We start from the raw sequence: 24,670 nt of genomic DNA, 5'->3' as shown, positions 1-24,670 counted from the left end.
ACAAAATATAAATGTGAACGTTATCCAGTTCTCCATCTACTCTCTCTGGGAGATCTCGAAATCGTGCCATTATGAATACTAATTCCTCCACTTTACATAGTAATACATGAAGTCTGGTTTAAAAGAAAAAAATCACTAGTTGTTGTTGTTATAGTACAGTACAATCAGTTTTGTAGCTCGCATATAAAATATTAATTTTGATACATATGTACATATATAAATATATATTAATAATAAATATTAACACATACGCATTAGAGTGGTAAAAAACTGTGATTAAAAACGTCAAGAGAAATTGAAAGCAGATGTTAATAACACACAGAGAAAATTATAAGTAGAAAGAAACATAACACAAACAAAAGAGAAGGCAGACACAAGTCAGAGGAAAATTTACTGCAAATGACGGCAAGGGGAACTAAGAAATAATTACAAAGATTTGTAGAGATTTTCTTGCGTGCAAATAAAAGAAATGCACCATTGCTACTTACATATGCACATAATATGTAAGTAAGTGTGTAAATGCAAGCAAAACGCAAATAAAGAGCAGAAAAGTAGAAAGCCGCAGTAGGTTGATGGTGGTGCCGCCCAGCGCATGGGGTACATAACCACCGGCTGGCGTGTGTGGTAACTTCCGCAATGACGTTTGGAAAAATCAATATCAGCTGTCACTTGCACTGTTACCATAACTGTTACTGTTAGCATGATTTAATGGGAAAAATGCAATGCAGTGTAAACATTAAGTCACTTGCATGACAAGCCAAAGAGTGCTATATACATACATACATTCATAAGTACATATATTTATCATTTTATGCTTACTTGTCCGTATTTATCTATGTATGTACTTATGTGCATATATTATATGTGTATAGCTTGTTGTTCATCTCTGGCATATGAGTATTTTATATACAGGCATAGATATCCGTATATAGGCTCTGTAATGTTTAATTTTTTGATATTTACATTTACATGAAATTGTTTGCTGCAGCAAGCGTTTGGTATGAAGATACACAAAAAATGAGTTTGATGATAAATAGTAGCAATATGCAAGTATATATATGTATGTATATATGCGAGTATATAATCCACAGTTTTGGTGTCGAAGCAGCAAAAAACATCATTGCAATCGTGAAAAGCGCTGAAATAGCGAAAACTCTCAGCCGAAATAAATATACAACAACAACAATGCTTGCATTTCACTTCTTTCCATTCTATTTATTTGTATTTGTTTGTGTATTTTGCGAAGTGTGCTAAAAATTTTTGCACATACAACAATAAGATAAATAAGTTAAAACACACAAAAATACTTAATGTCTGGTTTACACACATCACTACGCGAAATGCACAATTAAACGTAAGTACTGTGTATGAAAACCACCAGCTGGCTGGTTGGCTGACAGCAACGAAGGAGGAAGAGATGAAATGATAATGGAGTCAAGTTGTAGACGCCGCAAAGTGATACCAGTAAAAGTAATTTTGCACGAACAATGGCATAATGAAACAGTTATAAAACATACATTTGTATGTACATATGTAAATAGATACAAATGAGATATGCATATGTACATACGTGAATGTAAGGTGTGTAGAAGTCGCCCGTTCACAATGCACTCGGCTAAAAACGATAAAAATTGAGTTTGTAATTGGAGATGCAATGCCAATCGCAATATCAACTCGAAAAATTAACGTAAATAGATACATACATACATACATATGTTAATATTTATAGCGAGGAAAAGTGATAACAAGTATATGAGTGTTTGTCATTTGAAATATTAACGTGTTTGTATGTGATTTTGTATGTATGTATATAGCTAATAATCTTGCTAATGTTATTTGAAAGCACGTAGAGGCATTAAGTGAGAGAGAGCTGAATACGGGTGCAGCGGTATATTATATTCACTCTCAATTTGTAAGAGCCAAAGGTGTGGAAATGTTTCCAGATGTCAGCAAAACCATATAGTAAACAAAGTGTAGTTCAGGTGCGATAACTTCATCGATATATACAAATTAGTTATGTGGGGAATAAGATCGAGCTGGGACGATTTTTTATAAATTTTTAGTACATAAATAAGGAGATACATATGTATGCTTATATTTTATAGGATTTCACTGTGTGGGCACAGCAATGTTCGTTGTTAGAATTTTGGACTGATTCTCTTGCAAGCCTGCTCTATTATCTATACAGTTTCAGTTATAGCCGTTGTATAAGGCCTATAAATGGATAGTGCACTCGAATGAATTATAATAAATTTTTTGGATACCTGGACGCCAATGACTGGATATTGCCAATCTGCAATACCAAGAGACATAGCAACCAAGGCCAACAGACTTACATACATATATACAATTTACATGCAATCCGTCCATTTTGTCCTATTCGAACAATTGATATGGGGTTGTTCTTCTCCTCTACATGTTCACTCTGCCTTTCACTTTTTTTCAGAATACTTTTACGGGCTTAAATACGCGAGATCGGCAGGTTGCATTATATGTGTTGTAAAGCATAGGCCGCTTTATATTCAGTTATTCGCTACATATTCGTAGAACTGTTCCGTTTTCATCCATCCAGTTTCAGTACGCCTAGAAACCAAATATCTGGCATGTTGTTTACTATATCTTTTATTGATTTTAAGTGAGAAAAGATAAATATCGGGGGAAGTAAAGTGTCATAAAAATATCCTCGTTTCTAGTACTGCGGAAATTAAGAAGCTCGAAACCCCACTTTTTAATTAATTCCTCACTAGCTGTAGCTCTATTCTTCTTGGTGGATTCTGTTACTCTCAATGACAACCCAGGAATACGTTTTGAGAAATACGAAAACCACCACTGGAGAAAATGAGATTTCTAAGTAAATTCGAAGAAACTGTCTCGGTTGCAACTCATCGTTGGCTTCTACTTTCCACAAAATGAATAAAAGGGTGGTAGTTAAATACCCAAATATATATATTGTCAAATCTACATACAAATGTATCATATTTGGGTATTCCTACTTAAAAATGCATTCGTCTATAAAGCTCTTTTTATACCATTATGTATTACTACGGTGCAATCGGAATGTAGTAGCGTGAGGTTGCTCACATGCACACAAATAGATAAAGGAATAAAAATAAGTATATATACATACATACTCATTCAAGTACTTCAACAAACCCTTAAAAAGCCAGTAAGACATTATAAAGCTAGCCATTAACTTTCAGTTGAAGTAGTAGAGCTGCTCAGCTAAGCAAATTTTCGCAAACAACAAAATAAATGTGCCTCCCCAAAAACAATTCTGCATGCATATGTATTGGTGTGCCCAAAATGCGAACTCAGACAAAAATATAAAAATCGATAAAGTACACTTTGCTTCTTCGCTGCAAACGCTTGGGGCACTCAACCAGTTTTGCAATGCCGGTTAAAAATGGATGTGCAAATATAATACAAACATGCTAACATAGCACAAAATTGTATTAAATACTTATATATATATACATCTGCAAGTATATATTTATGTATGTATATAAGCAAAAAATGATAGCGTGAGCACTTCGCAAACTCACCGTGCGATTTCAGCTGAATAAGTATGAAGAGTGCATAAATAATATAATAAAAGTAAGCAGTAGACAATAAAAAAAGTGTTGCCAAAAATTTCGACAACTTATTAACCCACTTTTTCACAGTTAATTTATTAGCAACAACAATATTTGAGAATTCTGTTTATTATTCGCACTAGCGGTATTGATTGCAGTGAAAATTTTCGACACTAATTTGCAAGTGTTTGAAAATGACACGAAATGCCTCGCAATAAAGCCAATGAGTCATAGAACCAAATTTTTGGCAACAAAAAAAAAAACGAATTAAAAATAAAACAAAAAAGGCAAACGGCAAACGGCAGCGCGCACGCACATTTCTCTGCTATTTTATTAAGTGGACAAAGTGGAAATAAAATAAAAATAAAAGTAAACGCCGAAAAAAGAAATGGAAGAAAACTGTTGACACAGAAAGAAAATAAAGCAGGAAAGCAAAAGTAATGTTGACTCAAAAATATAAACGTGAAATAAAAAATTAATTTAATGCAAATTTAAATAACAAAACGCTACCTTGTTAGCCTAGTTAGTATGACTTTATTTTGGGCTTAAGAAACCTTGGTGACAAATAACGACGTGCCCCGCTGCTCTTCGCGGTAAAGCGTTTCGGTTTGTATGAATTTCATGCTACACCTTTATCGAAAAACCGCTAATATTTACATACTTACATATAATATACAGCTTCGATAAAAAATATAAGCAATTGCAAACATTATATGAGATATATTGATTCGTAGGAGTTAGAGATCATTTACTGAATTGATGTATGTATTTACTTAATTTCTTGCGATTTTATTTAATCGTTGGAAGACTCGTCACCTATAAATTATTATGTTGGTCTTCGGGTTGCTTATTGCTCCTACAATTCCTTATCTTTGAACTGTACTGTCAGTTTAGTGGTTTTGAAGATGCTAAATCTCCACAGAAGATAAAAGCTCCCGACATTCGTATAATAGAGTGTTTTTTACTACCTCTACCAATTGAGATAGGACTTATATTATATTCTAACAGCTTCGCAGCAATGAAAACCTCAGGTCATATTTGGGTTCATAAACACCAATTAAATTTACGATGCCAAAGTTAAAGGCTCGTGAGAGACCATCAGATAGTGTTGAAACATTTTCTAACCTCGCGTTTTCAACGACATACAATATTAAATCTTCACATGCATTTTTCTCATGAATAATTCTAATTTCTGAAAATTATTTTTAAAATTTCTATTTTTTAAATGTTAAGATTTCGACTTGAAATTAACCTCTGCTACCTTCCGAATCAATACATTTATGGAAAGTTAAATAAATTTTAATTTTCTCCCTCTTGCTTATTTTTTCAATTCCAAATGGTGCCACAATTTCTTTCATAGCTGTATGCACAACAGTCATGCTTAAAGAATTGCTTACCATTAGCAACAACAATAGCTATAAAGAAATATTGCCACCAACAATCAACCACTTAATCAAATAAATCGAGTGGGCAATTCGTTGCCGTAACCGACAGAATTTGCAAATGTTTCAATCTCAATTGACGACTGACGACGATTTTACTCACATGCCATATATTGATTGCTGTCATACATATTTATGTACGCTCCACTATAGCTCCACATAAATATAAATGTCAAACACTTCACTTCTTTTCTTCAGTTATTTGCTGTATATGTATACTATAATGTTATTATTGTTTTTGTATATGACGGAATTATTTATTGCTTTATTGCCACTGTTGTGGTCGCTTCAAGTGTGCTTGCTCTGCGTGCCATTAGCTCATGAATCTCTTGACTCTTTATGCCTATGACTCTACACTTCGTCACCGGTGTTGGTGCTGAGGCGAGAAGTGAGCCACTCGAGTAGCATTTTGCTGTTGCCAAGTTTCCATTTGTTTTTGCAATAAGAAGTAATTACTTAAAGAGGCAGTTAGGCTTGGTCACAATAATCCAAATATTCCATCCAAAACACATGGTCTCATCTATTTTCTACAATTACAGCTGTTCCGTTGCATGTGTTTGTAGCTAAACAGCTATATTCCTGGCCTACCTTAAGAGCATTGTGCACCTGATGTTTCGGCGTAAGCTTCAGCTTATTAAATAAATTTCAAAGAACTTGAAATTCAAAGCTTACAATGTGTCTTTCAATTTCAATTCAGTGAAGAAGTTGAATGCCACTCAGACCTTAGGTTATTATGGCGGCTTCTTTGAAAGTTAAAAGTAGTTTTGTTAGTTGTCAGAAATTATTTTATTGTAGTTCTTTATATCATAATTGTCCAAATTTCTTTATTATACATATGTATATACGGTAAAGGTAATATGTACAAAAGTCCAGTAGCGAAAATGAATGCAAGTAAAGATTTGATTTTGAGATAGCATTTGAAACCAGCTCTTCGCACAATATGACCTAGCCAGCGCAACCGCTGCGTTCATATCCGCTGAACTGTCATCGAATAACCCATACAGCACGTCTGCGATATTCGCCGTTGCCAATGTTTAAGGAACCGTAAATCTTCCGCAAAACCTTTCTTCTACTTCTAGTTCCGTCTCATCGGATGTTGACATCGTCCACGCTTCTGCACCATAAAGTAGGACGGGAATGATGAGGAACTTGTAGAGTTCGGTTTTTGTTCGTCGATAGAGAACTTTCATTGCTGCTTAGCTTTAATTGTTCTCGGCATCGCCAACTCAGACTTGTACAAATATCAGATTACAAATAAATGTGGAAATTATATTTATGTATTTTCTTCTTAAATATATATCTCCAATATTCGAGAGCATGTCTTGAACAGACGTCGCATTTACTTCAAAGGGTGGTATAATCACAATGAGAGGGTAAGACTTTGTTAAGAATAACAGTGAAAGCTGGTGGTGGTATATTAGAACACCACATGATAGTTAGCATCCCTACTAATAAGTAGAAGGCACTGAAGTACTTGCAACCTTAGCATTTGCCACAGTATACAGTTACTGATATTTATTTTCATTTGCTAGAATTTTGTTTGTCCATTTCATTAGCTGGCCATTTAACGAAATTCCGAAAATTCAGCTGTTCAGTTTCTGTTTGTTCATCAATTATCAAAGTTATTAAATTTCAAACAATATTTGCGTTATTTCGCAGCTATAAAATATACATACATACACACATTGAGAGCGATATGAATAAACCACTTTCTATTATCTACCCTATTGTATATATATATACTTGTTTATATATAATAAGACGGTCTAAATTTGATAGACGAATTAATTCTTTATCTAACTTATATTCTAGGCCACTTATTGCAAACTAATTATTGTATTATCTAAAATAATAATATATATGGAAAGCTTTTATTTTTTAATTGAAGGGCGTTTAGTTCAAATTATAACAAATTTGGTATTTCATTTTGGAAATGCAACTTTTGAAGAATTTATATGAAGTCAGAAAATTAATCAAACTATAACAGTACATAAATTAAGCACAACACAGTGAGGAGTGCCAAACCAATAAATTTCCATTTAAAATGCATAAACTATCCCACGCAAGATTTCGAACATATTGACTTACATATGTATATCTAAAATTATATGCAGTCAATGGCATAAGTATGTATACAATAAAAAATTTTGATTTCAATTTAATAAAAATACTATCCATGCCCACACACTCATAAGTAATTGGATTAAATTTCCTCAAATTTTCCATGCTCAAAGTTTTTCATGTTCAACGTTAATACGAAGACCTTCAATCAATCGAATAGATACGTATTTATTTATTTTGTGGTTTTTTACATATTTATTTTTATTTGGCGTCTTCATTTAGGCATGTCAAAATGAATTCGTCGAATTGTGATTAATAAATTTGTATAAAGACACTCGTATTAGTCATAACAGCAACAAACTGTTTTGGTTAAAGAACATGACAAATTGAGAAGGACTGACCTTACGCGACCAGTTTAGGTGAACAAACATTTTTGACCAACTTGTATTTGCTTGTTTGCTTCATTGCTTGTTGATATTATTGATGAGGTGTGAAAATGACAGAAAAACACGAAAACAACTTACAAATAAAGTATAGTAAATAGCAAAGTCTGAAACCAGATTATTACGTGTTCTTACGTTATCAATTATGATGACGTAACGAATAGTTTATATGGAAGAAATAATAAAGTAGTACTCGATAATAATTTGAGGATGAATTAATTTTCAGTATTTGAGAAGGTCTTTTTTATGAGCTTCAAACTAACCTAATCACCACCAGATCTATATCGTTTCAGGACCTTTTCAATTGAAAGGTTTAAGCTTTTTCGGTTGATTAATAATTTAACAAAATTGACTTAATAATATCCCTCTCAAAGTTCTATTTACAAATCGATGTAATCATCCTGCTTCCAGAATCATCTCATCCATCGTAAGATAAAGCTCTCTATCAATAATACATGTTTTTTTCTTGTTGTAATTGACATTATCAATTAACTAACAAATGAAATGTGTGTTGTAATTAAGTACATTATTAATTAATTAAATGATTGTGATTCTGTATTTGACTTACATAATTAACTATAGAGGAATACTTCGAGCTTGAGGTAGCTCACTTGACCTTCATTAATTCAAGCATAACCTCACAATTTTACCACAGCGCACTACATATGAGCGCTATGCTCCGTTCAAAGTTCATAGTTATCGCTGCAAATTTACATGCTTATTAGTACAAGTAGCACACTAAACTAACGTAGTTCTATATATTTAATCTACCAACTAAATGAATTCTTCAACATGCTTTAAATTCCGCAACGCTTCACTGCACTTTATTTACACACCTACTTAAATTTGTTCATGACATTAAAACCATAGGCAAGTATGCCTACCTACCCAGTACATTTTTTTATTTAGTACTCGTATACTAGACAAATAGTAAACTACTACTGCACCCTCACAGCCGCACGTGAGCTATCGAGTTACAACACTTGAAAAAAAAACACATTAGTTTCGATTACATTCGGCTGAGGACAAGTGCAACTCAGCGCTTGTAGAACTGGTGGAGCAAAACACATTTTTTAATTTGTTAAACAAATTGACAAAAATTTAAATTTCGATTTCAACGTAGAAGCAATAAAAACCGACTAATAATACAACATGATTGCACTGATACCGTGACTCGTGCCCCTCTGCTCGTCTGCCATCTAACGATGACTATGGACTTCTATTGTTGTTGTTCGCTTAGTTGATACAACACACCCATATACGTAAGTGTGGCTCGGTGTCTTGTTTTTTAGTGCAAACATGAGTATTGAATGTATTGGCACCAATACTAAGTAAGTGAAATACTTACAAATGTATACATTCATATGTATACCCAAAATCAGTTAAAAGTCAATCGAAATGAAAAGCTGATAGTGAGAAGTGCCAGAATGATACGAGTACTATGGGCAATAAAAAAAGCAAAAGTGAAACTGTTTCCGATAACAGACTTAGCAGTGCGAGTGACATCATAGAAACCAATGATGTCAAATTCAGTGCTTGAAATTTTTAATACGATTTTGATGACGAATGTTCAATGAAGTTAAAAAACAGTTAAAAGTTTTACTAAAACTAGAAATACTATGCCTAAATATAATATCAGAGCAAACCAGTTATTTGGAAAAATATAAATGTCTGGAATTGAATATTGAAATGTGTAATTTTTTACATTTTTAATAGTATCCCACTACAGACCATAAAAATATGTGAAATAGGATGCAAAGGTTATGTTGAAAATTACTTACTAAGGAAAAACATCAGAAACACGAAATTTTACAGAAGAAATGTAAATGGAGAAGAAAGCTGCACTAATATTTAAAAATTGAAAATGGGCGTGGCATCGCCCACTTATGAGTCATAAATCATATTTCAGGAACTACTTGAGCGATTTTAATAAAATTTCCCTGATAACACGTATGAAAAATCGGCAAAATCGGTTCACAACCCCCTTACTGCCCATATAATTCAATTTTGAATTCCATCTGATTCCTTCACTTTATAATATATATGTACATATGTGTGGAACTGATTAAGATAGTGAAATAAAACTTTACACAAATACTGTATATCATCTGTGGCTCACTTATGGAAAAACTTTCGAAATCGGACTAACTTTTCAAGGCCCCGGATATCGAACATGAAGAACCCTCTGGTCTCAGATATTTTATTGTAATTCAGAAGGAATATTTTTTATCTAATAGTGTGTGTCTATACAAAAAATGGTTAAATACATATACTTCCCCTAGCTCCCATATATCCAATTATAGGTTTTCCGAAAATACGGTAGTCTGTATTCCTCATATATCGATTAATATGTGAGATATCTTAGCAAAATTAGGTGAGCATATAGTTTTGGATATTGTGTACCTTGGTGGTGAAAATGAGTGAAATCGGTTCAGAAATTACCTCAGCCCTCATATACTATATATGCTGATTTTCGATTCTATTGGACTTTATGCCGAATGTATGGGTCAAACTGTGTGTTATCTTAATAAAAATAGATCAATATATTGCGAGAGTATAAAATGGCCGGTTACACTCGTACTTAGCTATTTCTTACTTGTTCATATATACGTGCTTCTATAACAGAATAACAAACATATGTTAAATATATTTTTTTATTTAAATGAAGTTATCGAAACGAATAAAGAATGTTACTTATTTGACTGCTAATCAATTGCGCGTTTGGACATTGCTTTACTCTTTCTCATATATTAATATATAACACAAACCAAGAAATTGATTACTATGAAAAAATAACGATTTCTGCAAGTACATATGTATGTATGTATGTAGATATGAAACAGAGATTACTCCAAAATGAACAAGAAATTGTATAAAATATTTGGACCAATCACCAATATGTTGGCAACTCTACACAGCAGCGGAGTACGCGAAGAAGTACCAGCGACAAATTACTATCGTAATTATTCTCAAGGCTTTACTTCAAGAAGTCTTTGCAGATGATTTCTTTAAAGACTACTTAAACTACATATTTTATTTAAATATATATTATAAAGACGAAAATGGAAAATTTGTATTCTTATTCTGAAAATTAAATATGTATTTCGATTTTCTTATCACAAATTTGTTGGACCACTAGGGAATTAAAACAGCTTATTCTAATATTACGCTAATATACCACTAGAACCAACAAATACTTACTATAAGGCTCTTTCATAAAACTAAGTTCAGCCATTATCTCACCATGTATATATGTAAATACTTATCTGTCTATATATACAACCATATAACATAACCCGCATTTCGATTGCTCAATTCATTTCATTAAGATTGCATTGTTATCTGCTCCCTCCAATTTCTATTTCTATTAATTAATTAGTAGTAACTGCGGTTTGAACTTTTTCTACTATATATCAGCGTGTGGTCAATTATTGTAACGGCTGTTGTTAGAATCAGCATTTGAACATTAAAAACACTCATACGAAATATCTTTGTAGACAAATGTCTGTATATATGTATGGTCTTTATGGGCGATGCTAATTAAATTTCAAATCGCATTGCATTCCTACATGCTTCGAGCGTGTCTAGAAATACCTAATTTGTGGCGAGAACAAAATTCAGACATTCAATTGTTAAATTATTTCTGTTATTGCTAGCCGTTTAATGGCCGTTTTATGACAAACGTTGTACTCTCAACATTGTGATTTCCACAATTTTTCAGCTACGATTATTTTTTAATAATTTACAAATACAACAATAAATATTTATTAGTACATTTTTTCGCGCGATTGCGCTTTTAAAATCAGCTTCAGCGTGTTTGTGGCGTCTGGGTGTGGCGCGCATGCGAATCGCTTGCATAGCACGTTTGCGCCATCTTTGGCGAAAGAAAGGAAAAAACAACAAATAGAATAAATACTGTAAAATAAAGGTTTGTGAGCGAAAAACATTTATGTCTTTAGCCCAACGGCGGCGTCAACAAAATTTACATACTTTTACTCAAGTATGTTTGTATGTTCACTGTCGCTTGTCATTGTGTGGCTTTGCGACTTTACATTTTTGAAGGTCCCCAACGAACCGTTGTTTACGCATTTTGTTGTATGTACAGGGCAAGAGATGATCTAACGGCAATAAATCAATAAATGTCTTTACATAATTAACGCTCATCTGTATTGAAGTCGCGAACTCCAATTTGTCTCCCATTTTTGGCAACGGATTTTTCTGCTGATGCTTTATGATATTTTTATGGGTTCGCACATTTATGAATTTTTAAGCAAACGACGCGCATGCGCAGAATTAACACACTCTTGCTGAGGCGTAAATGTCTGCCTTTTGATGACAACCTTGCATCCACGCCTTAAAGTATTTCATGCTTCTGTTTATGCGACATCTTTAAATCGCTAATTTAATCTAGATTAATAAATAGTTGTGATATTTTGGAGATTTTCTCAGTTCAGCCAGAAATGAGGTGGTACACGTGCTACTCATGTTTTGTTTAGATATATCCAAAACGTTGATAGTTGTTTTTTTCACATTTATACAACTGAGAAAGAGAAATTATATTTGAATTCAACTCAATCTAAAGAAATCATAAAAAGGTTTTATGAATATTAAAAAGAAACCTCCTTGCATGAATATACAGTAGAACTTCTCTAATTCGAATCACCGTAATTCAATAAAAAACTTCGAGTTAGAGAGACTTCGAGTTATGGAAGGTAATTTGTATGAAATTTGATTTCTATTGTCAATTCAAGAGTACGAGTTATGGAGAACTTCGAGTTTTAGAAGTTCGGGTGTCTTCTTAAGACACGATTATCATAAGTGATAACATCGAGAATATTTGAAATGTTAAAGCAATTTTCAACGGTATAAATGACTAAAATCGTTTATGACTAAATCCTTTGTTCAAAGAACTCTCAATATGATAATTAAAATATGAGAATAAAGTTTTAGAACTGAACCGCTCAATTCACATAAGTGTGAAGTTTGAGTCTGATTGAGAAGAAGGGTCAAAACTTTCAGTTCATGAACGATTGTACCACTTCTATCTCTATCTAAATAGTTTCGGTGTCTCTAACGGAAATTTAGAAGAAATAATGTGACTCTCTCCAGTTCTTAGTTTCAACATAGTATAACTACAATAATAAAGATTCTATACATATAGGCAGTTCAGTATAACCTTAAAGGTTTAGGTGGTTTTAGGGGTCAATCGATCCCAGTTCGAATGTCACATCTATTAATTTGTCTCTAACGGAAATTTAGAAGAAATAATGTGACTCTCTTCAGTTCTTAGTTTCAACATAATATAACTACAATAATAAAGATTCTATACATATAGGCAGTTCAGTATAACCTTAAATGTTTAGGTGGTTTTAGGGGTCAATCGATCCCAGTTCGAATGTCACATCTATTAATTTGTCTCTAACGGAAATTTAGAAGAAATAATGTGACTCTCTTCAGTTCTTAGTTTCAACATAGTATAACTACAATAATAAAGATTCTATACATATAGGCAGTTCAGTATAACCTTAAAGGTTTAGGTGGTTTTAGGGGTCAATCGATCCCAGTTCGAATGTCACATCTATTAATTTGTCTCTAACGGAAATTTAGAAGAAATAATGTGACTCTCTTCAGTTCTTAGTTTCAACATAGTATAACTACAATAATAAAGATTCTATACATATAGGTAGTTCAGTATAGCATTAAAGGTTTAGGTGGTTTTAGGTTCCAATCGATTCCGTTCGGAAGGCACATCTATTAATTTGATATTCCATAAGGTAGGTAAGGTATACATAGGTATTATACAATGGGTGAAGGGATAATATTGTGGCAGGCGAGAAAGGTTGACTTCATAAAGAATAGAATGAAGTAGAAAATTAAATTAAATTTGTATGTCAATTTTAAACGAAATAATACACTTTTTCTTAAACGCGTGAAATAAATTTCATTTCATCTGTTGTCAACATAATTGCTAATTAAGTGCATAATAGTACGATGTGATGTGACTGAGATGTCACCTTTGGCTATGATTTTTTGGAGTTTTTCTAGATTTTCTTGACCTTTATGACATTATTTTTGCCAAACGCGATCCAAAAACAGTAACGATTAAAACGATATTCGTAATTGTAATCTGTTACTAATTCGTTCTTCAGTATTGTGACAATATAAGCTAGAATTTAAAACTTGTTATAGGACCACGACTACTCAAAAGAAATATGATCAAGTAAATATGTTAATGGAATTTTTTCATATAATATTGATAGATCGAATTTTAACTTATTTTTCACCATTACCACTGAAAATCATCAACTATGCTTATACATATGTACATAGGTACCATAGGCGCCTAAATATTTTACACACGCCACTTTGCGCTATTAGCAATGGACCGGCGTAACTCGCCCGTAGCCACACACTTGTATCGCTAAATTTTCACTTGTTCAGCACTATCGTCGACATCATCATCAACAACGTTGGTCTGCCCACATTGGAGCGCACGATCATTTGTCATATTAATTGCAGCGGCAAATACTTTGCGCCGTTGTGGCGTTGCCAGCCACTTGTGCACAATGTGATTCATCACATTTAATATTCCATTGGCGGTGGCAATTATATGATTACTTTTTATGCTAATTCATAGTCGAGGTCAGTGTGTAAGAATTTAACGCAATGCGGCGACTTACGGCATGCTGGAAGCATAAAATGTGCCAATTGTGGCATTAAAATGCTCGCAATAAAGTATAAAATGCGAATTCGTAATTAGTATTTACAATTTACAGCTTTTACGCTACAAAAATATTGTTTTACAACTTGTTTGTTTTGAACACTAATAACCATCAATTAGCACTTTTAGTGTAAGTTAACATTAAAATGTGTACAATTTGTTAATATTTTAGTGTAAAAAGCTAATATTGCACCAGCTTAAATACTAATAGAAGGGGAGGTGTGTTTTTTAGGGATTGTTTAATGCAATCAAAAAAATGTTTTCACTAGATCCTCCGCTCTTATTAAGGAATTAATATATATGTATACAGTATGTCTCATAAATCTTTTCATATGAAAAAATTTGACAAAGAAAAATGTTCAAGGTGAGTTTTGAAATTAACGCACCAATTTTTTTTAACATAAAAATATTCATTCATTTCTTTATTATATATGAAAAGACAGCAAGTATTATTTAAATTTAAATATGAAGAAATCAATTAAAATAAAAAAATGTTACATTTGGTACTGTCTCAAAAATCGTTTCACATTTCACCAATATTAAAGTTAAAATCAGTATACTATTTGACATTTTTATTTTAATACTTGGTGTGACCTCCTCCAGCGTCTATGACACATTGTAACCTTCGGGGTATCGTTGAAATCAATTTTTTTATGTCATATTCCTGTGGAATCTTTTCCCACTCCTCTTTTATGCACTGTATGAGAGTAGTTTTGTTGGTAGGACACCTTTTTGCCACCTTCTTTTTCAAATGCGCCCATAAGTTTTCAATAGGATTGATGTCTGGGCTTTGGGCAGGAGTATCTATCACTTTTGAGCAATTATATAGCAGTCAAGACCTGCATATGTAGGACTTGTGCTTGGGATCATTGTCCTGATATAGTTTGTATTTAAATTAATTGATATTTTCTGGATCCGTCAGCCCAAATTTTTGCACACTTCTTTTTAAATTGTTACGTGAAATGTCTAAATATACTTCCTTTGTCATATTTTGTTCAATAATTCTAAGTTCACCAACACCTTTACTACAAATACAGCTTCCCAAATTTTACTGTAGGAATAACATTCTTGTTTTGTAGGGCTGTTAGCGGCTTTCTCCAAACTCGTTGAGGTCCATCGTGGTAGTATAGCATTATTTTTGTCTCATCACAAAAAATTACATCATCCCAATATTCCATTGGATGTGAAATCTGAGTTAGCGCAAAAGACAATCGTTTTTCAATGTTAATTTGCGATAATAGTGGCTTTTTCCTTGCACTTCTCGATGAATATTTGTGTTTTAAAAGAACTCTTCGCACAGTTTCATGGCCTACTTGCACAATATTATGTTCCTTCAACTCTGTGGCTATCATTCTAAGGCTGCATTGTGGTTTATTATCAATTTTTTTTATTATCATCCTTTCCTTGGCCTGCCACTGGGTTGCTTTAATTCTAACCGATTTTCGTTTTCTGCGCGATTTATGATATTGTACACAGTTCTAACATTTAGAGAGAATATTTCAGCTAATTCTTTTGCTGATTTACCTTTATGGTAATTATAATATACTAATTGTATTATATTTTCACTCGTACGATAACCCGGCATTATTGCTATAACTTTTTCTAATACATGCGATGTGTCTAAGCGCGAGAATAAATTTTAACTAATTGTTTTATCGACTCTAAGAGCAGCAACATTCATAAAATTAAAAAGAAATGAAGTACCGTTAACAGTCTGGTATTTTTCTTGTGATTCTCCGAATTGTGAAAACATTTTTGAGACAACCCAAAACATGACACATTTTGCTATTCGTTGTTGTTTTTGCATATTGCACATTCAAATAACGGTTTCTTTTCATATGAATAAGTAGCAAGCGCCAAAAATATACTGTGCTGTAGAAAAATGAGTTCAACTTAAGTGCCCTGGAGACGATCAAATAATTGCGTCAAACAGTGCATATGTGTTAGTGATGTTCAATCGTGTGTTGCCCGCAAACGTTCAAATTAACACGTCAAACATCAGTTTAGTTTTGAGCTCGTAACGAACGGTCATCATGTCATCGTCGGATGATGATGATCTATTAATGGCATGTGCAGCAATTCTTATGAAAAAAAATTTCTCCATTTTTGTATTATTTTATATTATTTAGTTTATTTTATTATATTTGATTTTACTTTACTTTATTTTGTTATTTTATTTTATTTTATTTTATTTTATTTTATTTTATTTCATTTCATTTCATTTCATTTAATTTCATTTCATTTCATTCCATTCCATTTCATTTCATTACATTCCATTTCATTTCATTACATTCCATTTCATTTCATTCCATTTCATTTCATTTCATTACATTCCATTTCATTTCATTTCATTTTATTTTATTTATTTATTTTATTTTTTTAATTTAATTTTATTTTATTTAATTTATTTATTTTAATTTATTTAATTTAATTTAATTTTATTTTATTTTTTTTTTTTATTTTAACTTATTTTATTTTATTTTATTTTTTTTTTAATTTTATTTTATTATTTTATTTTATTTTATTTTTCTTTTATTTTATTTTTTTATTTTAACTTATTTTATTTTTTTAATTTAATTTAATTTAATTTATTTATTTTATTTTTTTATTTTATTTTATTTTTTCCGCTTCGCTTTACTTCACTATTCTATGTCCTCTCAGCATGAAATCTTCCCTGCAAATGAGCTCATGCTTGTCAAACATGAGTGGAGACGATCAAATTATCGTCCGTCAAATAGAAATATCAAAAATTTTTGATTTTCATCAAACAGAGCCGACAACAGGTCGGTGTAGCGTACGTGTAGCCGACGAGAGCCGACGACACCAACACACTTAAAGTGTTTGACGCAATTATTTGATCGTCTCCAAGGCACTTTAATATGCAATAATCTAATATGCTAATAAAACAAAAAATATCGTAAATTTTGTACTGTGAAAAGAATTATGAGACATACTGTATATGAAACAGTAGTATATCCTGTCTTCGATTCACCAAATGTTAGAGAGTAGCGAATCGAACTATTATACCAGCTGATCATTTAGAGAAAAATCCTTGTCTGCTCTCTAAACCAATTGCGAATACCTGGATCTCCCAATGAATAAATCTCCTCATATAAACCAAGATTGATTTCATATTTCTATAGGTGTTATGGCAATATATTTATAATAAATATTGGTTACATAAAATGTGTATTTATTGTAGCTACAACAATTTTTAATTGCGTAATTAATTGTGGAAAAAATTAAAAATAAATCAATTCACACAGTTATACGGACTCTCCTAATTTTCGATTCAATTTCATAACAAATTGATTGACACATTGGCTTTTATGATGCTTCAATGAATTCATGCATAAATGAATTTAATAAACAAACATGTGCAAATGTTTATCTGTAGATAAAATAATAAAAGTTGTGCATGCATAATTGAACAGCAAAAAGAAGAAGAGAGATGTTACTGCAATAAATCAACAGTGATTGAAGTGTTTGGTTTGTTTGTTGGACCCTAATCAAAGCGCAGCCAATTTCGCACACTTATGAAAGCCGTTAAAAGGCGCTGCTAACCCAAAAATGAAAGCCTCAAAAACAAAATGAAAAGAAAAGATACCGTAAAACCACTTACCTTCAAATAAATGAAAGCAAATACTACTCGTGCAATATGTTCGTACTACAATAAAAGAATCGCGTTGAATGGCTTTTGAAATTTCCTACATGCCGACACAATCTTTCGCTTTCTTTCGAATCCCAACGGGTACACAGCAAAAGTGCCGAAATTCACATGTGAACAGAAAAACACAGAAAAAGTGCAATCACGAGTAGCACACTGAAGCGCTATTTGCGATTTATTTCCTATAACTCTACTTTTTTATAGGTTATTATTCATGGTCTTTGATTTTAAGTGGCTCTTTACGCTATTTTCAGTGGAACTAAATGTATAAAACTTGCGTGTCTAAGAGATTTCTTGCCACGGTCTGTATCGTCTTTCTCTTTTGGGGTTTTTGCAAAACTAACACAATTATTTACTATATGTATATTCATTAATTTCCCTCAGTTTGTCCATTGACACCATAAACGAGTATTAGAGTTTAAGCGGGTGTCATGTCTCACTAATTTGTGATTAGGAAAAAAAGTCGATGAGCGATTAATCTTTTTTACTACCAAACAAAATGTAAAAACTTTTTTATTTTTATACCGCTATTATGTATTCAAACTTTTGAAAATTTTTGAAAATAAATAATGTTAATATAATCAAATTATTTAATAATAAAAGAAACGAATTTTCTTTGCCTACGGGTATTTAGGTAAAGAAAAAGTAAATGTGAATTTCAAGTCCCAGGATTGATTTTTGAAAGATAGTGGTTAAACATTCCACCGCATGACTTGATTGTCATACATAATACAAATGTCCCGACTTTGAGGGAGAAAGTGGTTTAGCTTGACGATGACGATAAAGTATATAATCTTATATAATAGTTTGGTTTACTTATTTTGTTTATATCTGACTTTATTACGACTAAAACCATTTGTAATTAGGTTATCCATATTTAACAATCTGAGGTTGTAAGATATTGAATCTTGACTTTATTCCAAGAATTGTACATTTATGGATTTTTACGCTTTCCCAATCATTTCTCGAGTGAAAACTTTAAATTTTGTTTATCTGATTAGTAATTATATTATATGTATATTCATACGTGTACGTTCGTCTTTTTGCTTTTATAAAAGATCGAGTTATGCATGAGCACTTTGCCCCATAACTTTATTGCCGGCGTTTTTAACCGTTTTTGCGCAAAGTTGGCCACAGACCGATTTGAAAATAACCATAGAAAAGTATGTAGTTCATTGACACGTAACCGAATGAAGCAGCGGCTTAGTAATTAAATATTTTTAATGAAAAAAGTGAACGGCATTTTGTAGCATAGCGTGCATGAAGCGGAGGGTTGGGAGAGGGTAAACATGATGATACATAGAATTGGCGCAAACGCAAGTTAACACGCCTTCACACGTATAGAAATGTTTATTAGTGGCGGTACAAACCCAGCAGGAATGACAAGTCATTGTCAGTAAACAGATAGAAATTTCAAATTATTGCTTAGATTTGATTTTAATGAGATATTAGCTGCCATCGATTGGTCACTTCTCTGCTCGCTATCTTTGGGCGCTGCTTGCCTGTCAAAAATTTTACATGTGAAAGCAACAACAAAGATATCTAGTAGAATTCGTGCTGGAGAGTATGCGAATACCTCATTAGAATTTCAATAGTCGCTTGCTGAGTGCTACCAAGTTTTGTTTTACTCATTTTAGAACCATTTTACTATTATGAACGGCTCAAAGAACAAATTACTGTCAAAATAATAAAAATTGTTATCCACAAATTTGAAATTGAAAAGGGCAGGCGAAGATAAATCGTTAGTATTTTTTATACTCTCGCAACAAATGTTGCTAAAGATAGTATTATCGTTTTGTTCACATAACGGTTGTTTGTAACACCCAAAACTAAACGAGTTAGATATAGGGTTATATATACCAAAGTGATCAGGGTGAAGTGGAGTTCAAATCCGAATGTCTGTCTGTCCGTCCGTCCGTCTGTGCAAGCTGTAACTTGAGTAAAAATTAAGAAATGAGCAAAATCGGACCACTGCCCACAAAATGGCGAAAACCGAAAACACATAAAATGCCATAACTAAGCCATAAACAAAGCTATAGAAATAAAATTTGGTATGAAGGATCGCACTATGAAGGCACATATTTGGATGTAATTTTTTTGTGGAAGTGGGCGTGGCCCCGCCCCCTACTAAGTTTTTTGTACATATATCGCAAACCAATAGAGCTATATAAACCAAACTTTCTGCAGTCTTTTTTTAGCCACTTCCTCATACAGTCCAAAAATGAAAGAAATCGGATAATAACCACGCCCACCTCCCATACAAAGGTTAGGTTGAAAATTACTAAAAGTGGGTTAACTCACTAACGGAAAACGTCAGAAACTTTTTCACATAAGAAATGGCAGATGGAAGCTGCACTCAGATTTTTTTACAAAATGGAAAATGGGCGTGGCGTCGCCCACTTATGGGTCAAAAACCATATCTCAGGAACTACTCGACCGATTTCAATGAAACTTGGTTTGTAATAGTTTCCTTACATCCCAATAATATGTTGTGAAAATATCGCTTCACAACCACGCCTACTTCCTATATACCAGAACTTTGACGACAATCTGAATCGTTTACTTTACAATAGATAAAGTAAGTACTAGTGAAGATATCGGTACAGAACTTTGCACAAATACTATGCTAATAGTGTGGCAGCCCCATTCTAAAAATCGCCGAAATCGGACCATAGGTTTATAAGGCCCCATATATCGAACACGAGGACCTCGGTGCTTCTAACGAAATATTATGGTTTCCAACTTTCAATGGACTTTATACAATATATATGACGAATATGTGGGTCAAATTGTGTATTATATAATATAAATAAAGTTAAATAAATAAATTGCGAGAGTATAAAATGTTCGGTTACACCCGAACTTAGCCCTTCCTTACTTGTTTTGTATTGAATTTGTTGAATAAAAATTAAATTTGTTGCAGAAAACGTTAGACATAGACGGTGGTTGAAGAGTTCAGTGCGACCAAGAACCTACAATTCGATTTCAGTGCTGCCAGTTTGTATGGAAATTTGGAAAGTTTGTTCGATTGGCTTGTCTATAGCAGTTAGCCAATCGATGACAGCTATTACAAATTTCCATATAGAAAAATATAGGGCGATCCATTTTGAGGTTCCCTATTTTTTTAAGGAAAAAAAAAACACAGAAAATTCTAATTTAATGGTAAATGTTTATTATCATTCGAAAGAACAGTCTTTGGCATTTATTTTTTAAAGATTATCTCTTTCAAATGTTGCCCATCTGCTGAGTCCAATTTTCCATGACTCGTTTGAGCATTTGGACCGGCAACTGGCGAATGACACTACTGATGTTTTGCTCCAAGACCTAAACCGAAGCAGAATTGTCAGCATGGACTTTATATATCCCACAGAAAAAAGTCTAACGGTGTGATATCACACGATCTTGGTGGCCAATCGACGGCCCAAAACGTGAAGTTATCTACTCATCGAAATGTTCTTCTAGTGCAGCAAATTTTCCTACAGGGTGCTATGCCATACATAACTATAACAACTGCTAAGGGGTACTTGGCCATATACTTTTATATTATTTTCTCTTGCTTTTCTTTCGTCATCTGATTTCTTGTGTCATCTGCTTTCAAACAGAATGACGTCATCTATTCAGCGGCAATGTGTGTCACTCGATAAGTATGTACTCGTACTTTACCATAAGGGAAGTCTGACACCCACACATCCATGCATACACAGACGAAATGTGTACTCACTTATAATATTTCCTTTACATATTGTTTGTTAATAAGTTTATGCAACAATAATTGGGGGTGTGCGATTTGACCATGCTAAAAGTGGATAGCGCCATTTACGTTGTTTCTTCCTATAAGTATGACATACTGAAAACATATTGCTTTTACCACATTGAACAGTAGAACTACATTACGTGAAAAATTCTAATCCAACTGACGCATGCGGTTAGCTTTGGCGCTTCCTTAAATGTGCATAATGTACCTTAAATTATAAATATCTGTAGAGTGTATATATATTAGATATCGTTTGGTATCAATTATTTCCTAATTATATCCTATAGTTATGCCTTGGGTACTAATTCATTCGTAGTGTTATATAATGTAATCCGGTTGTATTCTCATCAAAGATTACTTAAAAAATTCTGAAAATTCTGTTCAGTATACTTTGCAAAATTGTATTTGTATTGTATGTTATAGTATAACTTTTCCATACTATATCACTTGGAGATTCTTTACAATATATTATTGTATATATCCGTATATTTCGCATTTATTTAGATATATGCATTCCTTGCCTCTTTTCCCATACGTGTTCAGGTAGTTTGACACCTTTTTCATTGCCACCTTTTGTTTACATTTTCCTACTTCGCTTACAGCACATTTTCCTATTAATTTGCTTTATATGTGAATCGTTATTTATGGATTGCACATTAATTTGCATTAATCAGCTATGCACTCCCCTTTCTATTGACGTGTGGGTGGTCGCACTATGTAATTGTTCAGTTGCATAAATATGGTCATGGGTTGACGCTTTTCAATGCTAATGAGCTGTGCTGTGATCTTCGGCATATTTATTGCGCGAAGAAATAAAAACACAAACGATGAATTATGAAGGTTATGTAAAATATAGACTCTAATAAATATAAATAAAAACTTAGTTTGATTTAACTAAAAATACTTTTATACCTATATTTCATTACAACATTTCTATTGATTAATTACATCAGTTTTTTAAATAGAAAACATGCCTTGCCTTATTAGTTGAGGAGTTGACTTTTTCTTTAGGAAAATCCAATAAAGATTTAAGTAATAACTCATTCGAAAACAGTTTAATCCAAAGTTCCAAAGAAGGTTATTTCAATCTCATAAACCCTTAATTGGTTAATTGTTTGAATGAGGGTGATATATATAGGAATTTAAACAACAATAAATTAATAAAAAGTAGACTTTTATATAGTATATTAAATATTAGGTTGGCAAATATCTCCCTTCTGCTTTTTTGCTCTTTATTCAATACTTTATAAAAAGTGTTACAGTGATCGGATTTAGCTCAAATATACGCCGTTTCGTTCGATAATCTGTTTCCATCTAGACGGCAACTTCATAATACCCAACTCGTAGAAGCCCCCCTCATTATTTGCGAAGAACTCGGGCATCCACTTTTCACAAGCCTCTTTTGAGTTCAACTTTACACCACCAAGGGCGTTCGCCATGGACAGTAATGGGTGGTAATCACTAGGGTGTGGAAGACTACACCCTTCCTGTTGGCCAATTCTGGACGCTTCAGGTCGATCGCCTTCTTCAAGCGGTCCAGTTTAAGCGTCTAGCCATATGGAGGCAGCTCATAGTGGATGATTCCCTTCCAATTCCACCAAACACACAGCAAAACCTTCCTGGCCGTCAATCCCAGCTTGGCCACTGTTTGGGACGATTCACCGGCTTTTGACCACGACCGTTTTTGCTTGATATTGTCGTATATGATCCATTTGTCGTCGCCAGTCACCATCCGCTTCAAAAATGGATCGAGTTCGTTCCATTTCAGCAGCATATCGCAAGCGCTGATTCGGTTCAGAAGGTAGAAGGTGTGTTTGCGTCAAATCATGCAGCACCCAAACATCAAGCTATTTTGTGTATCCAGTCTTCTGCAGATGGTTATATATAGCCGCGAAAAAAAAAAAACAAAAAGGCGGAAGGGAGATATTTGCCAACCACTATGAAGTTATGTTCTTCATCTTTGTTCTTTCCTAATTAAATAAAGAAGTAATCCATTCACAAGAAAGTTCATCGAATATTGATGTTTTTCAATTGCTCTTAGCATAGCTTACTTAAAAAAACGGCAATATTTAATTTCAACCGCACCAACGGGTCTTTTTTACCTAGTTTATGCCTTTACTTCCGATAAATAATCCATTGAGATTTAATCTGGACCAAAGGCGGGATGAGATTTATCAACAAAACAAAGGAGATAATTTCGTTCATGAGTCATTGAGTTTTATCTATGTATATAGATTTATTTTATCTAGCTCTATATATGTTAGACATTCTTATTGTTAGTATAATTATTTGTAGTGAATGAAGCGATTTAACTTAATTATTAACGAGGGCAAGGCAAATGATGATCAACGGCGATACGTCAAATATTTGATAAAGCATCCATTGTTAATACCTTACATAGATACTACCCTGAAGCAGTTGTTTGCCTCCGAGCAAAGGTGCCTACAAAATAATATAGTTAATAAATAATGATTAATAATAGCAGCTGCATTATTAATATTTGAACTGCATATATGTATACATATAATGTTCATATATATTTGCCTATAAACTAAAAAAACACTCTATTCTATTCTTCTTTCAGTTGTATGACTCATATCTCATCAAGCAAATCATCATTCTGGAGGAATAAAACAGGTTATTTGATTGTTTTCTATTCGAAGCTTATATTTACCATATATCGCTACCAAATGAATGAAAGGTAAGCATGGCAGATTAATTGTATTTTTATTTATTTTAAGTGTTTCTGAGAAATTTCTAACATTGAGATTCAAAATTTTATTACACACTAGTTAGACAGTTTTGAATATAATTCATGTATGCACTTGAAAATGCAACTTTGAGTTACCACACATAAATATGTATGTATGTATATTTTAAAGTTGATATTTATTTTTCTTTTCGTTAGCGCAAAAATTCACTTTAACTTGCCCACACTTTCATTCGTCATCAGACACAAAAATAGAAAATTCATGTTCGGCAAATGAAAGCATATCTCTCTCACTTGCTA

The 24,670-nt window shown here is 32.8% G+C and overlaps 1 protein-coding gene across 3 annotated transcripts in view; it reads left to right on the top strand.

Annotated features, from left to right (window-relative positions):
- The window catches only part of LOC105214863 (uncharacterized), a 75,819-nt gene that overhangs the window by 6,516 nt on the left and 44,633 nt on the right, over positions 1–24,670 (top strand). For 2 of the 3 annotated variants that reach the window (XM_029042051.2, XM_011188532.3), the window contains exon 2: positions 24,245–24,361. The gene's annotated coding sequence lies outside the window, so the exon portion shown is untranslated. The remainder of the gene's footprint in view (positions 1–24,244; positions 24,362–24,670) is intronic. The other variant, XM_054229441.1, reaches the window with a different exon arrangement.

This window comes from Zeugodacus cucurbitae, chromosome 4 (assembly GCF_028554725.1).
Source record: "Zeugodacus cucurbitae isolate PBARC_wt_2022May chromosome 4, idZeuCucr1.2, whole genome shotgun sequence".
NCBI lineage: Eukaryota > Metazoa > Arthropoda > Insecta > Diptera > Tephritidae > Zeugodacus > Zeugodacus cucurbitae.
Note: the sequence above shows the minus strand (reverse complement) of the source record. Positions and strands in the feature narration are given on the sequence as shown.